This window comes from Strongylocentrotus purpuratus, unplaced genomic scaffold (assembly GCF_000002235.5).
Source record: "Strongylocentrotus purpuratus isolate Spur 01 unplaced genomic scaffold, Spur_5.0 spur5_scaffold_3, whole genome shotgun sequence".
NCBI classification, from domain to species: domain Eukaryota; kingdom Metazoa; phylum Echinodermata; class Echinoidea; order Camarodonta; family Strongylocentrotidae; genus Strongylocentrotus; species Strongylocentrotus purpuratus.
The window spans coordinates 3,157,176-3,178,075 of NW_022145609.1; the positions used below are offsets into that span (position 1 = coordinate 3,157,176).

The following is a 20,900-nucleotide window of genomic DNA, read 5'->3' on the forward strand; positions in this document are numbered from 1 at the left end:
AGTATACTGTATGCCATTGGCTCTGTCATATTCTGAATTTACAAACAGGTATTTATTAACTCATATACTGCCATAAGGCTGCATGCACGCTACCGTTATAGTGCTTTGTACACGCGAGCATGCTATCGATTGGCAGCTTAATTCACGCGAGCCAGCCACAGCTTAGCTGCTTTATGCATGCATGCTCGCATTCGATGGGCAGGTCCAAGCTATTTGGATTGTGACGTACGGGACATTCAGAGACCTTAAACAAGAAATAACAACGGATGAAATTATTTATATGGCTATATTTTGGTATGAGTCTGTGGCTATTATGGGCAAGTTGATTTGTGGAAAATTTTATTTCTGACAAATTTTTAAATTAATTTTAATGTAAATAATGTGCTACGTGACGTACGGGACCAGAGAATCTCCGACTTTTTCAAAAACAAGATCATCGTAAAAGTTCTCTGAATTTATTAAGCTATTAGATTTATGGTAATGATATCTTAATTCATTATGGAATCAAGCATTAACCACAACTATTACCATATTTTTTTGACCTTTCATTGTTATGTAATATACCAAAACATAAATGTGTGTATGTGACGTACAGGACACGTGACGTACGGGACAACTTTTCCCTATGGGAAAATGCATTAAAATGAAGAATTTTCGTCAAAATTTGTTAAATGTGAACAATTTTAACTTAAATCAGTGACAATAAGAGTGTTTTAGAACCCGATTAGATCCTTTGACCATCACTTAATATCCTCTGTGTTAATTTATGAGGTAAATCAATACAAATATTACTTTAATAAAGAAAACATATTGAATTAAATTCATACATAGTATATTACCATTTTTATTCCATTTACCCATCTATCATGTGTAATGCTCTAAGTGTTTGTGAACAAAGATACATCACAAATATGAAGACTTTTCTTCATAGCTTGTTTGAATTTATACTTGATAGTAATATTATAGAATTTTGAAGAAATTTAAATATAATGCTGAACATATTGTCTTTTTTAAATCTTTTTATCACAGATTTTTTATGTACATTAATTACATTAATGTACATGTTTGTGAAAGATGGATACAAAAATATAAATCTTGAATGTATTTGTATTGTAAAGACATCTTATTAACACCACCAGATATAAGAAATTAAAACCCTATAGGTTTGTGTGACCTTTTCAACAATTCAAAAGATTTAAGCGTAAATCAACAAAAAAAGGATGGGTGTAAAAGTGATGAAAATCCTAAGTGGGTGAGAGTGTGAAATACACTAGGCTATCCTTCCTTCAAAGTTATGCTTTAGTTTTTAGGAGATCAGAATTCCCGAACTGGCTCCATAACATGTACAGTGTATGCTGTAATCCTTTACCATCATATATGACATTTAAATAGAATATCACAAAACAACCTCACATGGAGAGCTTGATACCATGTGCTATTCTTGCTTGCAGCATCTATGAGTTGTAAAAGCCAGCTTCTGGGGCATCTACTATCATATCATTTCATTAGACTCATTCCAGGAACTACTTCACTATTATGATTTACATATTTAGCATCCTGCCAATGTTGGGGACATCAACTGGCAAAATATCAAAGTTGATAATACCAGGGGTCTGGCTTGAAGACTAATTACATCAAGTTCAGTACAAGTAAATTCCTAGAAGGGACCCAGTTGGAATGTATCCCTGTATACAACAAGTTTCCTACCACAGTATATATTCTCCTTTTGGTCATTTCTTTTTCACATCTTGCATTTGTTTTAAATGGGGTTTTCCCGTACGTCACACGCTTGTCCCGTACGTCACATTTCTTAATTTGATTATGTAATCAACACAGATTGTTTGTAATTTTTGTTAAACCTATTTTTTGTTAGGTATCCATCTAAATTAGAACTTCCTAGAATATCTTTAAAACAAAAAAATATTTTCATAATTAAAATTAAACAAATCATCTTCAAAATTTTGACGTACGGGACATCACACATTGGAACCTACCTCATTTGCATAATTAATTAATTTTGAAAGTTTTAATATTTTTTAGCATGATAGTCTATACATGTCGTGAGATATGTAATTTTTAAAAAATAATTCAAATGAGATACAAAAATAAAAATGTAACGTCCCGTACGTCACGCTAATTAATACAAATCAAAGTTCGTGACCTTGCCATTCTTCGTATTTTGATTAAAACTTTATTTTTTTTATTAGATTCATAAAATTCATAGTTTCAGCTTTAAAATGATGTATAGTTTGTTAAATATATATAAAGATGAAATTTGACTCCCAGAGGGGACAATAGCTTGGACCTGCCCAATTGCAGTTTAATTGTTCATGCTCGTTGTACTGTGTTGAGTGCTTCGAACGCGCTATTGATCGCACCATCAGATTATTTCAAAATAAACTTGGCACAGGGGGGATTTGTGGCTTGGCACAATAGGGATCCCTGTGGCACTGAGCTGTATTCATTACGGCAGGATAAAAGTTAAACTACCCGTATGTAGAAATCGCAACACAGATCATGACATCGTTACACCTGAATTTTATCATTTGAAGTTTCATAAATCTTTTTAAATACAATTTGCAAAGGGAAATGAGCTGCCCATCAACGCGTCATCCCAAGTGACCAGACTTGGAGATTATCTACCAGACTGCTCTAAACTAACATTTTAAAGAAGTGTTCACATTCATTTATTCATTAATAACGAATTATAAATGAATATAATATGTAAATATCATCATCCACATGTAACTTGTAATCTCATGAATCTAAAATAAAAATTTCTTAGAAAATAAAGAATTCTTGGCAAAGTACATGCATCATAACAAACAATTATATTGGAGAACAAATGACCCCTTTCAAGAAGTCTAGTCTGAATTAGGCAGGAATACACTTGTACATGTACCTCTGACGATGAGCCTGTAGAGTCCTCCTCTATTTTGATTCCTCTCATTATTATAGTAGATCTCATAGATTCCTTGGTCTGATGTCTGGATTGGGTTTGGGAAGCTGATCTGAGTCTGCCCATCAACTGTAAGAACTTCACTCCCATCTTTCATCCAAGTAATCGCACTGTCGATCACATCAGGATTATTACGACTATTCATGTTGATCATCACTCCAGTGTCATTCACATTAACTGTCTTTGTAAACAATTCATCACTTGATTTGAATTTAGCTGTTAAAATGGATGAGAATAATAAATTAACCAAATAAAAATGTTAACTTTAATATAGCACCTACTGAATCACTCTCGCTCCTGAACCTTAGTAAACCGTTTTACAGTATAAACTCTTATTTTCATTTTTCCTTAGCAGCTGCATTTACACTGCAACCAAATATCATTGATTTTGTCACATTCTAGTGTTTCGCTCAAAACAAGAAGAAAAATTAAAATAAAAGATCCAGCTCTGTGTTTTTTTGTAGATTTTTGCAGTGTAAATGCAACCTTCTGTAGGATACCCATTTGTGCTCACGTGACACCCCTCACCGACAAGCGGCACATGCGCACTACCCACCGACAGCATCGGTTATGATCAAACTTCAGCGGGTTTTTAATGGGCTTTTAGAGTAGTGTAAATGGTAGTAACAAAATTTGATGATTTTTTTAAATTGTTTTCAATGAGGATTACTCCGTGATGTTCCATGACAAATAATATGACGGTGCATGTTCACGATTTGTTATTAAACCCTGCTATATCTTTGTATTAAGGAGGTTCCTCTAATATTTGAGGAATCTCCAAAATGCAATATGAGCTTTAGTCTATATTGTTAAAGAGGAATAATGTTTTATTGATAAACAAAAATCATTACAGCAAAGCCGCATTGCGAAGATTTTAAAAATAACCATTGATAACCAACAAATAATATTTCAATTTTTCTCGCATAACAAAAAAAGATGTTTGATTCTTTATTCTACATTACAATATATATATATATAGATCTGTGGTAAAAATTGGAATTGTGATTAATTTCAATTATTTCGTCATATTTACAAAGTGTGATACTTCATGTATATGTTCTATTGATAGCAGGTGCTTGGGATGTTAATTGATAACATTTATTGGCAATTCGGGATTTTAACTGAGATTGATTTGGATTATCCATGTATAACGTACATGTACATGAATTATACATGTAAAAATCTTAAATCTTAAATCTTAAATCTTAAATCTTAAATCTTAAATCTTAAATCTTAAAAATATTAAATCTATACAAAATAACACTATACATTCTATGAAGCATTGATGAATACATCTTTAAAAATGAGGAAATCTTATATTTATTATAATGAATGGAATATTATACTTACCATCACTTCTTTGGAAAAATGTAGTAACCCTTGTAACATCTCGATCAGATTTAGAAGCCTCACAGTAGAAAGGACCGAAACCATCACTACCGGTATCCCATCCATCTCCTGTAAGGAATTTGACCAGTCTGATGAATACATTTTCAGAATTTGGATGTCCCACCTCGTCTGGTGGTGACCTGTCTGTTGTTATGGGTGCTGATCGACCAAATGATAGTAAAGCGTCTGTATCTGGTACACTGGGGTAACATTGATACTGCACATTTCTCGATGTATCTACATTGGTGTATCCTAAGGTCAGCACTGTGATATGAACAACCTCACCTGCAACATAAACAATGAACAGAAATTCACTGTACATTAAATACATTAAACTTTAGAGTACATCTCCCTCCATGCATTCAGGCACTGTATTTGTATGACTCGGGTATAATTAAAAAAAGAAGCGTCTGCATGCTTTATTAGTGTGCATCTAGAGTGCAAATATACTTAATTATAGAAAATCATAATGTTGTTGTAGAGTTGTAGAACCATATCAATGGTACATGGAGCTGAAAAATAACATAACTGCCATTGAGATATTACACTTGTAATTACAGCAAGTTCAACATTAGGAATGAACATGTACGTGTGTATGTGTATATGTAGGTAGGCCTACATCTGTACACTGGGAAAATAAATATTCATTCACTTCCTACCCTTTTTGATAAGGAACTTAATGCAACTTAACAAAATATCAATACCAGAACTAATTACCCATATGCATGTCGTTCATAAACACTTTGGTGAATAAGACAAAAAGTAAAGTATAGAAATAGTCCAATAAAAAGAAGGCTTTATCCTAAAACACACTTACATACAGATACATCATAACCTAACATATAATTTTACAGTACTCTACAATTATACCTCCAACTAAACAACTACCAACCAAAACAAAGCAACCTTCACCTGCAAAATTAGTAAAAGACTTGATATAATATTATTGGCGTAGCCAGGGGGTGGTGGGGGCAATCGCCCCCCCCCCCCCCTCCTAAAAAAAAAAAAAAAAAACGCAGGCCAAAAAGAGAGAGAGAGAGAGAGAGAGTAAAGAGGAAAGGTAAGAGAACGTAGGAAGAAAAAAGGAACAGACAAAGAAACATTTTTGAAAATTCAGACAAGAATTAAGTATCGAGAACGGTACAACAAAACGTCTTCTGTCTCTAATAATTTAATGAAACGTCAAAACTACTGGGGGTGTTTCACTAAGCCCTAAAATCGATATCAATTTTAAGGGCTTAAAATTGATTTCGATTTTAGCAGCTGTTTCACTAAATAAAAATCGATTTTGGCCTTAAAATCGATTTTAATTTAGAGTGTGATCCATATCAATTTTAAATCAATTTTATCCTTATTCATTGCATTATTGAAATGCTATGTTCAGCATTCATTGGTTTCAAAGGCGCAAGTGTCGGCTAGCTTCAATTTGAACATACATCTGAAAATGAAAAATTCTGTTCTTGGGGGAACAATTCTTTGTTCATAACTAATTTTTTTTTAAATCATCATAATTAGGCATGATCAATACCAAATATGGCACTCTAGTGGGGGGGGGGGGGAGCACAATGGCCCATTTTTTCTTCAAAAATACATGGGCGGCCCGTTTTCCTCTTAACCCTATCTAGCCTGGGGGATGGGGGCCTTATCCAGTCGGCGGCACGGGAGGGGGCCCAATTCGTGAGACAATATTTAGCAGCCGAAACAGCCGGCCGATAATTCGCTCAGTGGAGGGGGGGGGGGGGGGGGGGGTAGTGAACAATCAAAAAAAAATATTGGGGGGGGGGGGCCCTCGAAAATTTGAAAAATCACCCCCCCCCCCCCCTTGAGGCCCAGAGGAGGGGGCCCGGACCCCCCAGGCTATGCAGTTTCAAAATAACCCATCCTAAATAGGGTTTAAGTGCCCCTTTTACATTTAATAACATCCCTTTTTGTTTATTACAAGTGCACTTTTCCTTCATGTAGTTTGTCCCGTTTCACTTTGTTTTAATGTTCCTCTTGTTATTTCTAATAACTTTTTATGTTTTCTTCTTAGAAGTGACCCTTTTCCATTTTGTTATGTGCCCCTTTTTCTATATTTTTTAAAATATATGTGCTTACAATTATGTGTCCTTATGTCGTTCATATTCTCTCTCTCTCTCATTAACATAAAACGATATTCCCATCACAACGCTTTGATTGCCGTAATTTTGTTTCTTCATGAACACCCCCCCCCCCTCCTCCCCCCCCCCCCCCAAAAAAAAATAAAGAACAAAAATGAATAAACAATAACTCACCAGCATACAAACAAACCATTCTTGAATCACATCATTGCCCTTTATCATCATGTAATTATTATCACCATGCGCTATCGTACATTCTCATCTATTCATCCCCCCCCCCTTTATCTTCTTAAAGACAAAAAATACATACAAAATAAAATTAACACAGATTTTAATGTATATTCAATATGTTTATGCTTTAATGAATGAAATCTAAATTTTGTAAATGATGAGCATAGCAAACACATTCAAGGGATACAATTACAATATTTTAAATGACACAAATAAAAGTGCTCCTATGAAAGTATCAGCCAGTTGTTGAAACTACTGCAGCTGATATCTGCCACTCTCTATTTGAGTTACCTTTAAGGAGATAAAAAGAGTAATACTTGTCACAAATATTTCTGTTACTCATATGGATGTTAATCTAATGGCGATATACATTGTCATGTAAGGCCACGCAGTCGGTGAGAATGTGGTTTCTTGATGCAATAGTTTGTCTATATGAAATTAATCATCAATTCTTTTCTATCAGCTTTGACAAAAAATTCTAAGGACAACATAAGTCAGAGTTAATATATTTCCTGCAATGCTGCAATCGCTACAATAGTACTTTAAGCACCAACAGATAATTATCGATACCTAGTCATGCAAGAAGTGCCTCTAGGAAGAGTTCCAAATAGGTCATTAAACTGCTGCTCAGATGAATGGCTAATTAAGAAATTCTAATTTGATATTTTAAGATTTATTGCCATGAACAAAATTATCTATGTAATGTGAGTTTGGTAACAATAACCTCCATGACAGAATAATAGCTTTTTATTTCTTCTCTTTTCTTCTGCAAGATTCTAAAATTCTGTTTAAAATATAGGAAATCTTGGAAGTATCATTAAAACGTTTACTTCCTTTAAAATATTTTATGTTAACATTTTATCAAACCCAAAACCTCAAACTCGATGGCAAAATTTTAGTACCTTGACTAGAGCATTTGTAATAGCTTATAGGAATTAATTTGTAAATCTTATTTTACAAGTAGTGTTGGTTGTAAAAAGTGACCAGTCCATGATACCAAGATCTGTATCTCATTGTGGTTCCTCTTGCTTAAAGCTGGAAAAAGGAGCTTCTATCTGTAGGCTGGCTGATGTTTCATAAGAAGCATAACGTTGCAGGTAATTCAGGCTCTGCAGTCTAGAATAGGAATTGAAAGTTATGAAATAAATGAATCAATTACTAAATACAAGTACAATTTTTCAATCTATCTTCAACTGTTGTATTTATGATTATTTCCAATACTTTAATTGCTAAATAAATAAAGTAGGAGAATAAAAAATAGTTACAGAAGATAAACGATTGTTTGCTTTGGATAAAAAAAAATATCCTTTCATTACCATTTGTGTATGTTTTATCTAACAGAATGGGTAAGATGGGTATTAGACTTCTTACAAGGATTATGAAAATGATAGATCAATTTTGGTAATTGATACTGCTTACCTTTTCAATTTGAAGAGATGGACAATAAATGTTCGTTTGTCATGAACTAGCAGTACATGCAGATGCCATGTAGCTCTTTATTTTGCAACCTAGGATTTAAAACAGAGATACATATATTTGTTATGAAGAGAGCACATCTATTTTTCAGAAAAGTAATTGTCACTGTATCAAATGTGTTTAAAAGAACATAAGTACATTTTTATCAGTAATTACAACAGTAATTTACATGTATTCAGTCCAAGACATTGTTACCAACCAAATTGTAAGTTTTTAGACATTTGGAAGATTGACTATGGAGTCTAATCTTGATCTCGGATACCCTGCTCTTGAACCAAACACTGTTGTACACAGATTCAATGAACATTCCCCTGTCGTGAGTAGAAGGCAAAGAGGTATAAAACAAACAGAGCAGCTTTCATCATACATATATTCTCATTACAGTTTGTTCAATCACCTCTTTATACATTAATTGCTGCCCTATTATTTGCACAATATTAATCAGGCTGGCTGATGAAGTAATTTATCTATGATTTAGACATGTCATAGTTGACTTCCCCCTCACATGGATTTATCAGTTTGCGATTGTACGTAGAAAATTTAATGAAAATCAAGATTTACACACTCGACAACAAATAAATAATCTATTTATACATAGGTCTAGAAGAACCACACAAAAAAAACTTACCTTCGTTTTATTATTGGTGTGCAAATTTTACTAGTAAGAAGATCACTCCAGAAGGCCGCTTAGCACAGTACATCTGTGCATCTATAGCTGTACACCTAGACATTGAGCTTGAGTACATTCTGCATATCCAAACCCTTTCCTTGAGCCTGAGGTCAAGGAAGAATGAGAAGTCCAAGACTGTAGAGACACAGCAGAAGATAACTTTTGAGTCTTTGGACTAAAGCCAAGGTCTATATGGTGGATACGACTTGTGGTCCACTCCATCTTTTAGTCTGACTCTGAAATAAAAAAATAAAAAAATTAATTCTAGTATAGTCTAGAGCTTGGAGTTGGACTGTGTTAGGGACCCTAATACCAGGGACGGATCAAGGGGGGGGGGGGGGGGGGGGGGGGCACAGGGGGCACGTGCCCCCCGGCCCCCCAAAAAATGTTAAAATCAGCAAAATTTGTCTAAAATGTACTGACCAACAGGGACGTGCCCCCCCCAGCCAAATAAAAACAAATTGTGTTACCTCCCCCTCCCCCCCCCCCCGAGCGAATTTGCGGCCAGCGCAATTTTCAAATATTCGGGACCTAAAACAAAAATAAATGCGCTCTTTACCCCCCCCCCCCCCCCCCCCCCCCCAAACCTCACTCACAGGTCTACATCTACCCTAGATCTAGATCTATCAAGTATCATGTAGATCTAGACCTAGACTGTAGACTAAGTCTACATCTAGAGTAGATCTAGACCTGGGTCTGACAGTAACACTCTAGGCCTAGACCTCTAGATCTAGAGTCTAATTTTTTCTTTCATAAAAATGTTACCTTCAAAACAATAATCCTATTAATTTTGAATAATTAGGCCCTAGGCCTAGGCCTAAATTAGATCCAGATATATCTAGACCTAGAGTCTAAATCTAGATCTATCATTTATAATTAGACACTAGGCCTAGATCTATAGACTAGACTAGTCTAGATCAAGAGGCTAGAAAATCTAGACCTAGACTAGACTAGAGTCTAGGGTCTAGTCTATATCAACAAAAACAAGACAATGCTTAAATAAATAAGGGATAGGGCCTAAGGCTAGATCTAGGCCTAGATTCTAGATCTTGATTCTAAGCCCAAATCTACAACTAGTAGCATAACTAGTAAAACCAGTAAACTAGTAAAACTACTGCAAGAATAAACTAGACTAATAAGTTTGTACCTGTCCGTCTTAACCGAATAATAAACGTTGTTAGGAAATTACTATTGAACCTGCATGAATTTATATGAATGGGACTGAAATGGTTGAACCAGTGCACTTCGTCCACTTGGAGAGTGATATAAATTGATTTTATTTAAGATTTCGTTCAGTAACACAAAAATTAAATTGCATAATAATGAAAGGAACACTTCTTTTCTTCCAAAATAACAGATTTGTTATCAACAGAATTGATATTTTCAAAGAAAACAGATTTTACTTACTTTTCTCACTGTAGTCAAGCAAGGCCATTTTGTGATCGATTTACCCCAAATTGACTAGCCTTGATTGCAGACACCTAAAAATCTATTTTAGCTTAAAATCGATTTGATGAAACAGCTCACAAGTATCGGTTTTAAGCTAAAACTGATTCGGCCTTAAAATTGATTTTAAAAATCGAAATCGATTTTAGTTGATGAAACACCGCCCAGGTATGTAAATCAGTATATCCCTTGCATGACATGTACATACGTGCATGAAATTGGTGTTTTTTCCCTTTCAAATTCAAACTTCTTATTCTTTTCTCTCACAAATAAAGATCAGTCACAGATTAAGTACAAAATAGTTGTTTACTTTAAGTGAGTAGCCTTTACAATGTACAATACATCATAGAGCTTTTACCAAACAGGGAAAAGTACAAAGATCAGCAATGTAAGACTTAATACCCACATCTATGAGAATTAATCACTGTAATAAAATATGATTGTTGCCTCCTCTGACATGACAGGAAAATGAATCAGCCAATCAGTTTAAATGGATTTCAGGTCTTCCTTGTTTAACAATTGTTACAGAATATTCTCATTCTTTCCCACCCCCTTTATTTCTGTGAATACATGCCTCTCTAATCTTTAACTCTTTGGTTGCTTTCTTCACCTCTATGCATGGTCAATCATTTGCCACATGTGCAATTTTGCACAAAACAATAGGCACCGATTGACGCGTAAACATTGCTTTGAGCAACACAATGTCTATGCCAAATACACATTTCTGGTGTTAATTAGCTCCATGACAGCCGTTTTGATACCACCAGTATAAAATTAATCTTGCTCTGGGAACTGTTGAATAATACTGAAGTCTGAGTGGAACAGGGACATTATTTGCATAGCATGTATAGAGTAAATGTTGAGCTCATCCCGTTTGTCCTGCTTTCTATCATTCCCTCTTTATATTGGTTCACCCCTTCCCACCTCCCCACCCCGTCTTATAAGTCTCCTCCATTGCATTCATTTCTTTTCTTTCTCTCTTCTTCAATGAATTATCTTCCTTTGTTAACCCTTTTTCTCTATCCTGTGAGCAAACGGAAGGGAAGATCAGGGTAAACCGGGATGAGGAGAAGTCCCTGGTCATGCAAACAAAAATCATATGAGACAGATGGAAAATATACACAAATATATTACAGATTAAGGATTTGGAACAAAGGATAATTAAAATATATATTCAGAGTTGTAAAAAAAGGAAAAGAAAAACAAATTCTGTGTTTTTTTTCTTCTTCAGTATTTTGTTGCTAGTTAGGAATATTTTAATTTGAAGTTTTCATGGAATAGTCCATTTCAATCATCAAGTTTGTTGAAACAAATGGTAGAGTTATCAAACATTACACAGATATCATAACCAATTGGCAATTCGGAAATTCTAAATTATATGGGTAATGAATACAATCTCAAAACTTCATAAATTTCCAATTTGTCCAATTTTGCTCAAACTTTTACCCATCTGCTCCTTTGTTTTTTCTGGTTTCTTGTACAGCAACTTGCTATTAAAGGGGATGTCCACCCTGATATTACATGTAGTTTGGTTTTAATAAGCGGAAAAGAGGGAAACAAATTAGTGAACGTTTGAGCAATAGGAGATTAAAAATAGGAAAATAATGAATTGTTAAAGATGCAATCAATTAAACACCAATTGGCAACTGGATTTCCCCTTTAAGATTGGATTCAGACATGTAAAAACATGCACCCCATGCCAAATCAAAGTTGTTTAGATCATGTTTAAAAATCCTAACTTCCTTAACCTTATAACAATTATCTCATCAGAATTTCCTACACTTTAAACACTCTTCTTCACAATAGCTCAACTCTGGATTTCCAGGTTGCCAGGAATTGTAAGAATAGTAGAATACCTTAGTTTCTCTCTCTCTCTCTCTCTCTCAATTTATCTTTCCTTCCCCACTCTCTCTTTTTTTTCTCTCTCTCTCTCTCTCTCTCTCTATCCTTCTCTCTCTCTCTCTCTTTCTTTTCTCTCTTGCTATCTCTCTACACCTTTCTTTGTATCTTTGCATCTCAATCTCTTCCTCCCCATCCACTCCCTCTCTCTCTCTCTCTCTCTCTCTCTCTCTCTCAATGTACTAGTTAATCATGTAACTAAATGAGCTTTTACAAAGCCAATACAAATGATGCACAAGGGTACATCGCCATAGACAATGTAGGTTGATTTTTTTTTTTTCGAAAGTAGTTGCTACCATGTTAAAGGTAATCATGATTCTCTGTCTTAATAAATGCGCTGTAGGAACACAATTTGAACATGAACATTTTTTTCCTTGTACAAAGTTCCAAATGGCATGATTGTGACGATAACATAGAGAGAATTGAAAGCAGATTGTATTTTGTTGACAAAGCAATATAAAGCGCTTGCTTTCAATGGCAAGCTTGAGTAATAACTAATTGGCATTAAAAAAAGAAGGGAAAAGATCTCATTCAGACTTAGATGCAATGAACCTCCTGCAGTAGGGAAGCAATGAAGCGATTGTAATGATACCACACTACAAACACAGGCAGCGTGTGAAAATCATGGCTAGAATAATCAGATTCCAATTGCAGTTAATGAGCTTGAAAAGTCGCTATATACATGTATGTACACCATGAGGAAATAAAAGACGAAGAGAATGGAGAAAGGCTCAAACCATATCTTCAAGTGTTGTCCTCATACCCTCCTGGCAGCGATCTTCCCAGGAAGCTTCCTTGGGTAAATCAGTTGAACCGCCTATATATATGCTACGATCAGGGGCAGGTCACTTTCTAGCAAGCATAACTCTCTGGAGTCTCAAAGACTCTGTCTGACCTGTTGCCATGCTGTGGTCAAATTCAGAATGTTAAACATATATGTACTCATGTCACACCTGTGATTAGCACACAACCAAAACTCCAATTTTAATACTTTTGTAATACTTGTTAATACTTATTATATCATCTGAATAGAATTTGAATTGCATTTTATAGTTTTTTTTTACAGTTTATTGAGTTTACGTATGTGTATACCTTTTATTTGTCTATGACAATTATTCTCTCAGTAACAAAACTGAAGGCCTTCGTTTCTTTTCTTCTTTTTTTTGTCAAAAATCTATTTTATATATGAATTACTTTATTTTCAGTACACTCACCTGACATGCTAGAACTTAGAAGTACCCTGTTCTTGTATATTTTGGGGGGGTATTTTTCTTTTGGTTTTAAACATTTATTTATTTTTTATACATTTTCCCCATTTGCAATCTTTTTTATTTGTATATATATGTTTTTGAATGACCCTAAAATCCTCTCACTGATATTGATAACAAACAAGGTGGTGTCATTTTCTAAGTTATTGTCAATTTTAAATAGCTATGATTGATAAAACGAAATAATAACAACAACAATAATACTAATAATAATACTCATAGAAACATAGGGCTGCTGCTTTTTGGACGCGACACGATCATATGTGTAACCCAAAAAAGTAGAATCAATAAAACAATAGATGGTTAACAAGGTTACATTTACTTTTCTCCACCGCTCCGATACCATCCCCTCCCTCTCACCTATCTCTCTCTCTCTTTCTATCTCATTCTCTTTGTCTCCCCCCTCTCTCTCTCCCGTAGATAAATCCATTATGATTTTGTTTGTCTACAGAGCCCCGATTGAAGCATTTCAACGCACAACATAATATGCTACTTTGGGAATGTAAATCAAGCAGACAAGAATACATTGGACAGTACTAAGAGAATAGCATAACGTATATTTGGTAGTAGTATACATATACTATGTACGAGGAAATAGTAGAACCTAAAGACGTTTGGCAGAGAAAGTCCTGCCAAAACTATAGTAGAAGACATACTGATAGCCACCAAACACATTCAACCTTGACGTAGAACACTCCTGACATTCAACTATAAGGTAATAAGATTCAACACGGTAATCTTCTCACTAGAGATTCACCATACCCCCCCCCCCCATAGACGTCTTCGAATTTTCCATCGAAACAAAGGGAACATAAAAGAAAACAACTGAAAGGGAGTTTTAGAAGGGGAAAAGGGAAGGGAAGACGGAAGTAATAAGAAGATAATTGATAATATTCCCTTTCACCCTCCCTAATTCACGCCCCTTTCATTAATTCCATTCATCTGGTAGACACTTGTCCCTTCTCATCCAACAAATTTACCAGAGACGTCTAACAAGAGCAGGTCTTTCCTAAATCATTTGGTAATTGATTGTCTATCCTGTTTAACGTACTTTCTCAATCGTTTCGTCCCACCTCCCAACCCCTTCACCTCTTGCGCTTTTCTAGATGTAGACCACTGCTCCTATCGCACCCAAGCTAGTACTCTAATTTGTTTATTATTCCAGCTAAATAAATCTCCCTTTGTTCATAATAACTCATTTACCCGAGCATACAATCACTAATATAAAATGGGGGCTCTGTGAAATATTGGTAAATGCTCTTGACTCTCATACGAGAGGTCCCGGGTTCAATTCTCGCTGGGTGCTTGCATCCTTGGACAAGGTGTCTTATCTACATTTCTACCTCTCCATGCCCGCGTGTGTAATCAATGGGTACCTGGATGCAATGCCGATGTATTAATAATTGTCGAGCCCGCACTAGGAGCAGTATTTATGATGTGGCTACCTCAGCTGTATAAATTGGACCATTATATCACCGTTATACCCACTGTGTTGGGCAAGTATGATTATATGGTCTTATGTTTTCTTCATTGTCAATGTAAGTTTAGTCTTCCGAATGAGATATAGTGATAGCCTCAATAAACGTGAACAAAATGAATTTCATGCTTTAAGAATAGAATAATAGGAGCAGTATTTATGATGTGGCTACCTCAGCTGTATACAAACCTGTTGTAGATGAAATAATCCATATTAGAGTCAGAGGCAGGAAAATCCTAAACCATCTGTAAAGTACTGAATCCCCAGACATTGTCAATATCACAGAAACACAGAAACTTAAAGAGTATGATGCAGTTCATCGTTTTCCTTCTATGTTCATTGCAAAAAAGATTGCGCTTGAAGTTATATCCACTAACACCACTAATCGGAGGGAGGTGGTACGTAAATGTATGAGAGCTACTGGGGTATGATAAGATGTACCGCGCGAAGTGAAATAAATCATATTTTCGATGATACACCTGTACGTTTGTGGTGGAACGGTAAGTAGGTTTCTCTTTGTGAATCAGTTAGGTGAAACGTGGACAAAGGCATACCAAAAGAGGCTATTTGATCATCAGAAAATTCCTCAATCACGGTTATATTTGCACACTGTTACGCGGTAAAGCCAAGTATAGGACTTATCTGTTCGAAGTTACTTCCGCTTTCCATGCTCATCGTTTTCTAAAAGGGTGCTCACGAAGTAAAACCCCAACATCAACCTGTAATAACCAGGGGCGGATCTAGGGGGGGGGGGGGTTCGGTGGTTTAATCCCCCCCCTGGCGGCCAAGTGAAAAGAAGAAAAAAAGAGGGAAAAGGGTAAAACAGCGCGATTTTTGAAAAATCCTGGATCCGCCACTGGGTCAACCCCCCCCCCCACCCCTTGGCAAAAAGCTAGATCCGCCCCTGATAACAACGATTGATACTTTGAATGTTACTATCCATGTCAATGAAATGAGTATCAACGTGCAGATTCCATCATACTGCGTAACTATAGACTCATTTCGATTTCATGATCAAAGATCTATTTTAAAGTTTAAGTCAATATCCATGGAAATGCTTTCTGTACCCTTTTGTACGGTCCAAGCATCTACACGTGATCGTAACTCTGCTTTCTTTCAAACAATGTCATAATTATCATCACCTTCTTTAAATAATGGCCTAAGTCCACATTTTTGAAGAAAATTATATTTTATGCACAAGTCATCTCTTTATGGGTGTGTGCAATTGGGTTTTTGCAGACGTGTATCAATCAGATATGATTATTTACGTCTGGGGACCGACCTTTAACATCACCATCCGAAAGACGGAGGCTGTCCACCTTTCTATAACATTATGTGCTAAATTGAACATATTCATGCTGCTTATACCCAGTTAGTATTATGGTCTAAGTCAAGCATGTGACTTAGGCCGTTTTACTTTTGGGTCTACATTGTTGTATGTCAAGAAATGTGACTATCAACGAAATGTGACCATCAACGAAGACGACTGAGAAACATGGGAGATTTTGTTTTGAATGAAAATATGTTAATCTCCTTCAATTATATTGTTTGTAGTGGGAATATATGAAATGAACTGTTTTGCCTAAGTCAATATGATACTCCAGGATTAATTTGACCTACGTCAGGTGTAAACTTGCTTTGGTAAGTCACAACAGCATGTTTGCAAGTAATCGAATCGCCTTATGAAACAGATTTGATAGACAGCGTTATTTGTATTTTAATATTCATATTTCCTCAAACCTTTCTGTGCAAAATGAGCAAAACATATTATTAATTTGATCATGTTTAGTTAAGTTTTCTCTGTTTTTCTCAAATTTTGAAAATATGACTTAGGCCACTATTCTAAGAAGGTGACGATATTCATATTTCATGAGGAGCGCTCTTAACTCTTCGGTTGGTATTATTATCATTTATATAAACCCGAACATGGGTCTAAGACTACGTTTAACAAAAAGTAACGGAAAAGTAACAGATCGCCGAGGAAGTGATAGTTTGCCTTCGCCTGAAACCAATAGGTGATTGTTTGCTTTATATTCCACATCTAAAACATTTAACTTCTTTCGCCATTATTTTTAGAGCAACAAGTCATCAACTAACAGCTAGCAAACGGTGTACAAAACGTACAGTGTATCAGTGGCGGATCCAGGGGGGGGGGGGGGGTTGGGGGGGTTGCAACCCCCCCCCCCCCCTTGGGCGGCCAAAAAAAAAAAAAAAAAAAAAGGGAAAAAAAAGAAAAAAAAGAAAAAAAAAGAAAAAAGAAAAAAGAACGCACGCTGGAGAGAAACCCTTTCAAGTGCAAATATTGTGAGAAGATATTCAACTCATCTGGTAACTTAACCAAACACATGATAACTCTGGATATAACTATGTATTAAACTGTTACTTGATTTAAAAAGACGTTATCATGCACTGCTTTTTATGGTCTGACCATTGTGTTAATAGATGCCAGGAAAACATCACTTACAGGGTTCAAATAAACACCCCCCAAAAAATCGGCTCGCCGCTTCGCGGCTCGTGGACGATGCTCCGCATCGTCATTATTTTGGTCAACCCCCCCCCCTTAGCAAAAAGCTAGATCCGCCCCTGGTGTATGCAGTGTGGTGGTGTGACCATTGTTCGCGCGTGACCGAAGTTCGCGTACTAACACTAAAAGCGCTTAATGAGGAGAGCAATACGCATCGCATACAACTAGTAGTACTATCAACACAGTTCAACGAACCTTTCTTCTTCCATCAATGATGGACGAATTATCTTTCATCACGTTATTTACTTTTGACCGATCGTAGAGCAAGATTCTTAGTATGTGTAATATAATACTAATTATCCTCAATTCCATTGATACTTATTGCAAGTAATGTTTGCTACGATCTAGGCCCCGTCTTGAAGAGTTGTGATTGATCCAAGTCAATCGGAAGTTTGCAGTTTATCTTATGTACAAAGTTGCGATTAATATCAATCGCAAATAAATTGCGATTAATATTAACTCTTCATAAGACGGGGCCATGATGGTACTTGTTGAGGTCTAGTAGTGAATACAATAAGCTTAGTTGTTCGACTTAATAATAAATCATTATTGATCTATCAAGAACTGTATCAAATCTGGTTTTCCAGTACCGCTTTCTTTCCACAAACAATCGTGTTGGTTGTTACGGATATAATAAGTGGCTATAATGATTCTATGGACGGAATTTAATCATATGGACCATGTAATAACATATTTACTCTAACAAAAACTATTAGAATCGTGTTTATTTGCACTGTGTACATATCATTATTGGGCATGTGCATTCATTGTACTGGTTAAAATAGGAACACTTTACTGGGTTGGTCCCAACCTCATTTTCCATCAAAGGGATATCTGCTAACAACTATCAAGAGGAAGGGAGGGGGGGGGGGTCTCTTTGGGATTTCACATGTAGAGGATTATCATAGTAAATGCTTCATAAAGTGGTGACACCACGAGTAGATTTGTTCTCAACTGCATTGCAACAAAATTCAAATTCTCATTTTACGCTTGTGTGTGTATAAACATTTTCAAGGTTTGATATTACGTTGTTCTACTCTTCATATTTGCTATGCATCATAACAGGAAGATTCATCCTATCCAAACAAAACCTCTAGACAGTTTGTATTTACTAATGATCACTCAGGGTGTCAACTGTACGAAGACAAATACAAATACAAATAGTTAATCTTTCTCACGGTCCCTCTGCATTCATCGCCTCGTGAACAGAAAATAAGAAAACTATTCAGTTGAGGTTTCGAGCTTGGCACGACGGTATTTTTTTGTTATCTTACCTTTACCATTGTTAGTGATCGGCGAGGCTTGTTTGCCAACCAATCAATACACAATGCCATTGCTCTGGGTTTCGTAGGGAAAATCCCTTTTTAATCAAACACAGCAGTGTACTATTAACTGGGACTGAACTTAAATTTAAATAGCCAGGGAATGAAGGCCCGTGATGCTCTTTTGATAATGAAAATTATTTTGAAAAAAATACAATGCCATATGATTACTTTATCTTCCTATACATTCTTGATGTGAATATAGCAAGGAAATGTAATATGATTATCATGATAGGACACATAAAACGCTGACAGTTGCAGGATGCATGTGGGCGTGGCAGAAAGCAATATTTCGTTGTGACACATTGGCTGAATTTGGGGTCAACCTTGGTTGTCACGTAAGCTCCAAGCCACTATGCCCTATGACAGTCACGCCCCTAAACCTAAATTAGACGCTAAAATAGACGCTAAACCTAATACGAACCCAGAAAAGAACGTTCGACAACTTGAATTTTCCTGCATATGACACTGGATTCATGATACTTCTATCCGTGTCCCTTTAACTCTTTAAATCATGTGACCACTGCTCCCTGTCATAGGCGTACATACACAGGTTCGCTAGACTAAATCACGCCTTTGGGAGGAGTTTGTTTAATCGAACCTTTTTTTAGTGGAAATTACAGAAAATGTCTCCAGCTACCAGGCGCCGATCCAGGATTTCTTAGGGGGGGGGGGGGACAAATCAATTTGAAATTTAGTGTGCTTAAATTTGAAAATCGTGCGGGCAACCCCCTCCTCCCTTTAGAAAAAAAGGGAAAATTCCGGCCACCATTTTTTTTCTTTTTTCTTTCTTTTACTTTTTTTTTAAAGGGGGGGGGGGCAGGCCCGTTCGACCACCCCTGGATCCGCGTCTGCCAGCTACACCCCACCTTGTACGCCTGTGCTCATTAGATGAGAAGTGCATGCTGACATCTGTGATAGTTATATAACAGAAATAGAACAAACAGGAGATAAACAGGTCAGTGAAAGTTTGAGCAAAAACCGATTGAAAATAAGAAAGTTAGCCTATTAATTTTGACTGAAGACAACTTCATAAATTAAAATTTTAATCTGGTATTGGTCGATTACCTTCTACTTATTTATTTGTTTCTGCTTTTTTAAAAACTTATCCGATTTTAGTACGTTTTTGTGTCGGACATTGAAGAATATAATCTGTTGTTATTAATGTTGCTGTTGAATTCAGCATTATATGGCAATCAGTCAAATTCGACTATTATCACCAACTATTCTTTTTTTGTTGCTCTGTGTTCCAGTTTAAAGTCAAAGCAAGGCTGACGGACGAGTGCACCCCCAATGACACTGTGTTGGAGTCAATGATTTGATAGAGATACATGCATTGCATACACGAGTAGTGGTTGTTTCGATTTTTTTCACAAGAATCAAGTTGACCCGATTATTTGGGGATCGCTTGATTGGTTTTAAATATACTTCATATCTATGAACTCAGCGATTTCATACAGAACTCAATGTAAACTTTGTATCGATATATCCTTTTACTTCTTATATCCCCCTCTATTTCTCTCCCTCTCTCTCTCACTCTGTTTCTCTGTTTCTCTCTTTCCCTGTCTCTCTCTCTCTCTCTCTCTGTTTCTCCGTTTCTCTCTTTCACTGTCTCTCTCTCTGTCTCTCCCTATTTGTCTCTCTTTCTTTGTCATGTTCTCCGCCTCTCATTATGTCATTTTCTCTGTCTGTCTCTCTTACTGTTAATATATAATGAGAAAGGGAGGTGAATAGTTTATCGTCCTGGTAACATTCCTGTGTCCCGTCCTATAGAGTTGCGATTGATCCGAATAAACCCAACACTTCTTCTTCTTCGCCTTCGCCTTCGCCTTTTCTCCAATTTACAATTTAACCTTATCTTTTGGCTGAGATTCAATCAAGTCAATCAATACTTAAGAATGGTTAGATAAGTTTTTCTTGCAACTTTTCAATTACTATAATTTGTTATCATTAAACATTAAAACATTCAGGTTTCTATTTATAATGATAAATAGTATCTGACCATATATACATTTATCCTAATTAGATTGAGCAGTAAAACTTTCTACATCTAACAACAACAAAATTAAATATGTTCAAGTATCCCATGCATTTTCAGAGACACTTATTTAATAGTTCATGCTTCAAATATCTGATGAAA

At 35.9% G+C, this 20,900-nt stretch overlaps 1 long non-coding RNA gene across 1 annotated transcript; it reads right to left on the bottom strand.

Annotated features, from left to right (window-relative positions):
- Nucleotides 1–7,599: 7,599 nt before the first annotated feature.
- Nucleotides 7,600–8,271, bottom strand: LOC115928696. Its single transcript, XR_004066185.1, has 2 exons — nt 8,098–8,271; nt 7,600–7,794 (listed from the first exon to the last, which is right to left on the bottom strand). It is a non-coding gene; the product is annotated as an uncharacterized LOC115928696 (long non-coding RNA).
- Nucleotides 8,272–20,900: the final 12,629 nt, after the last annotated feature.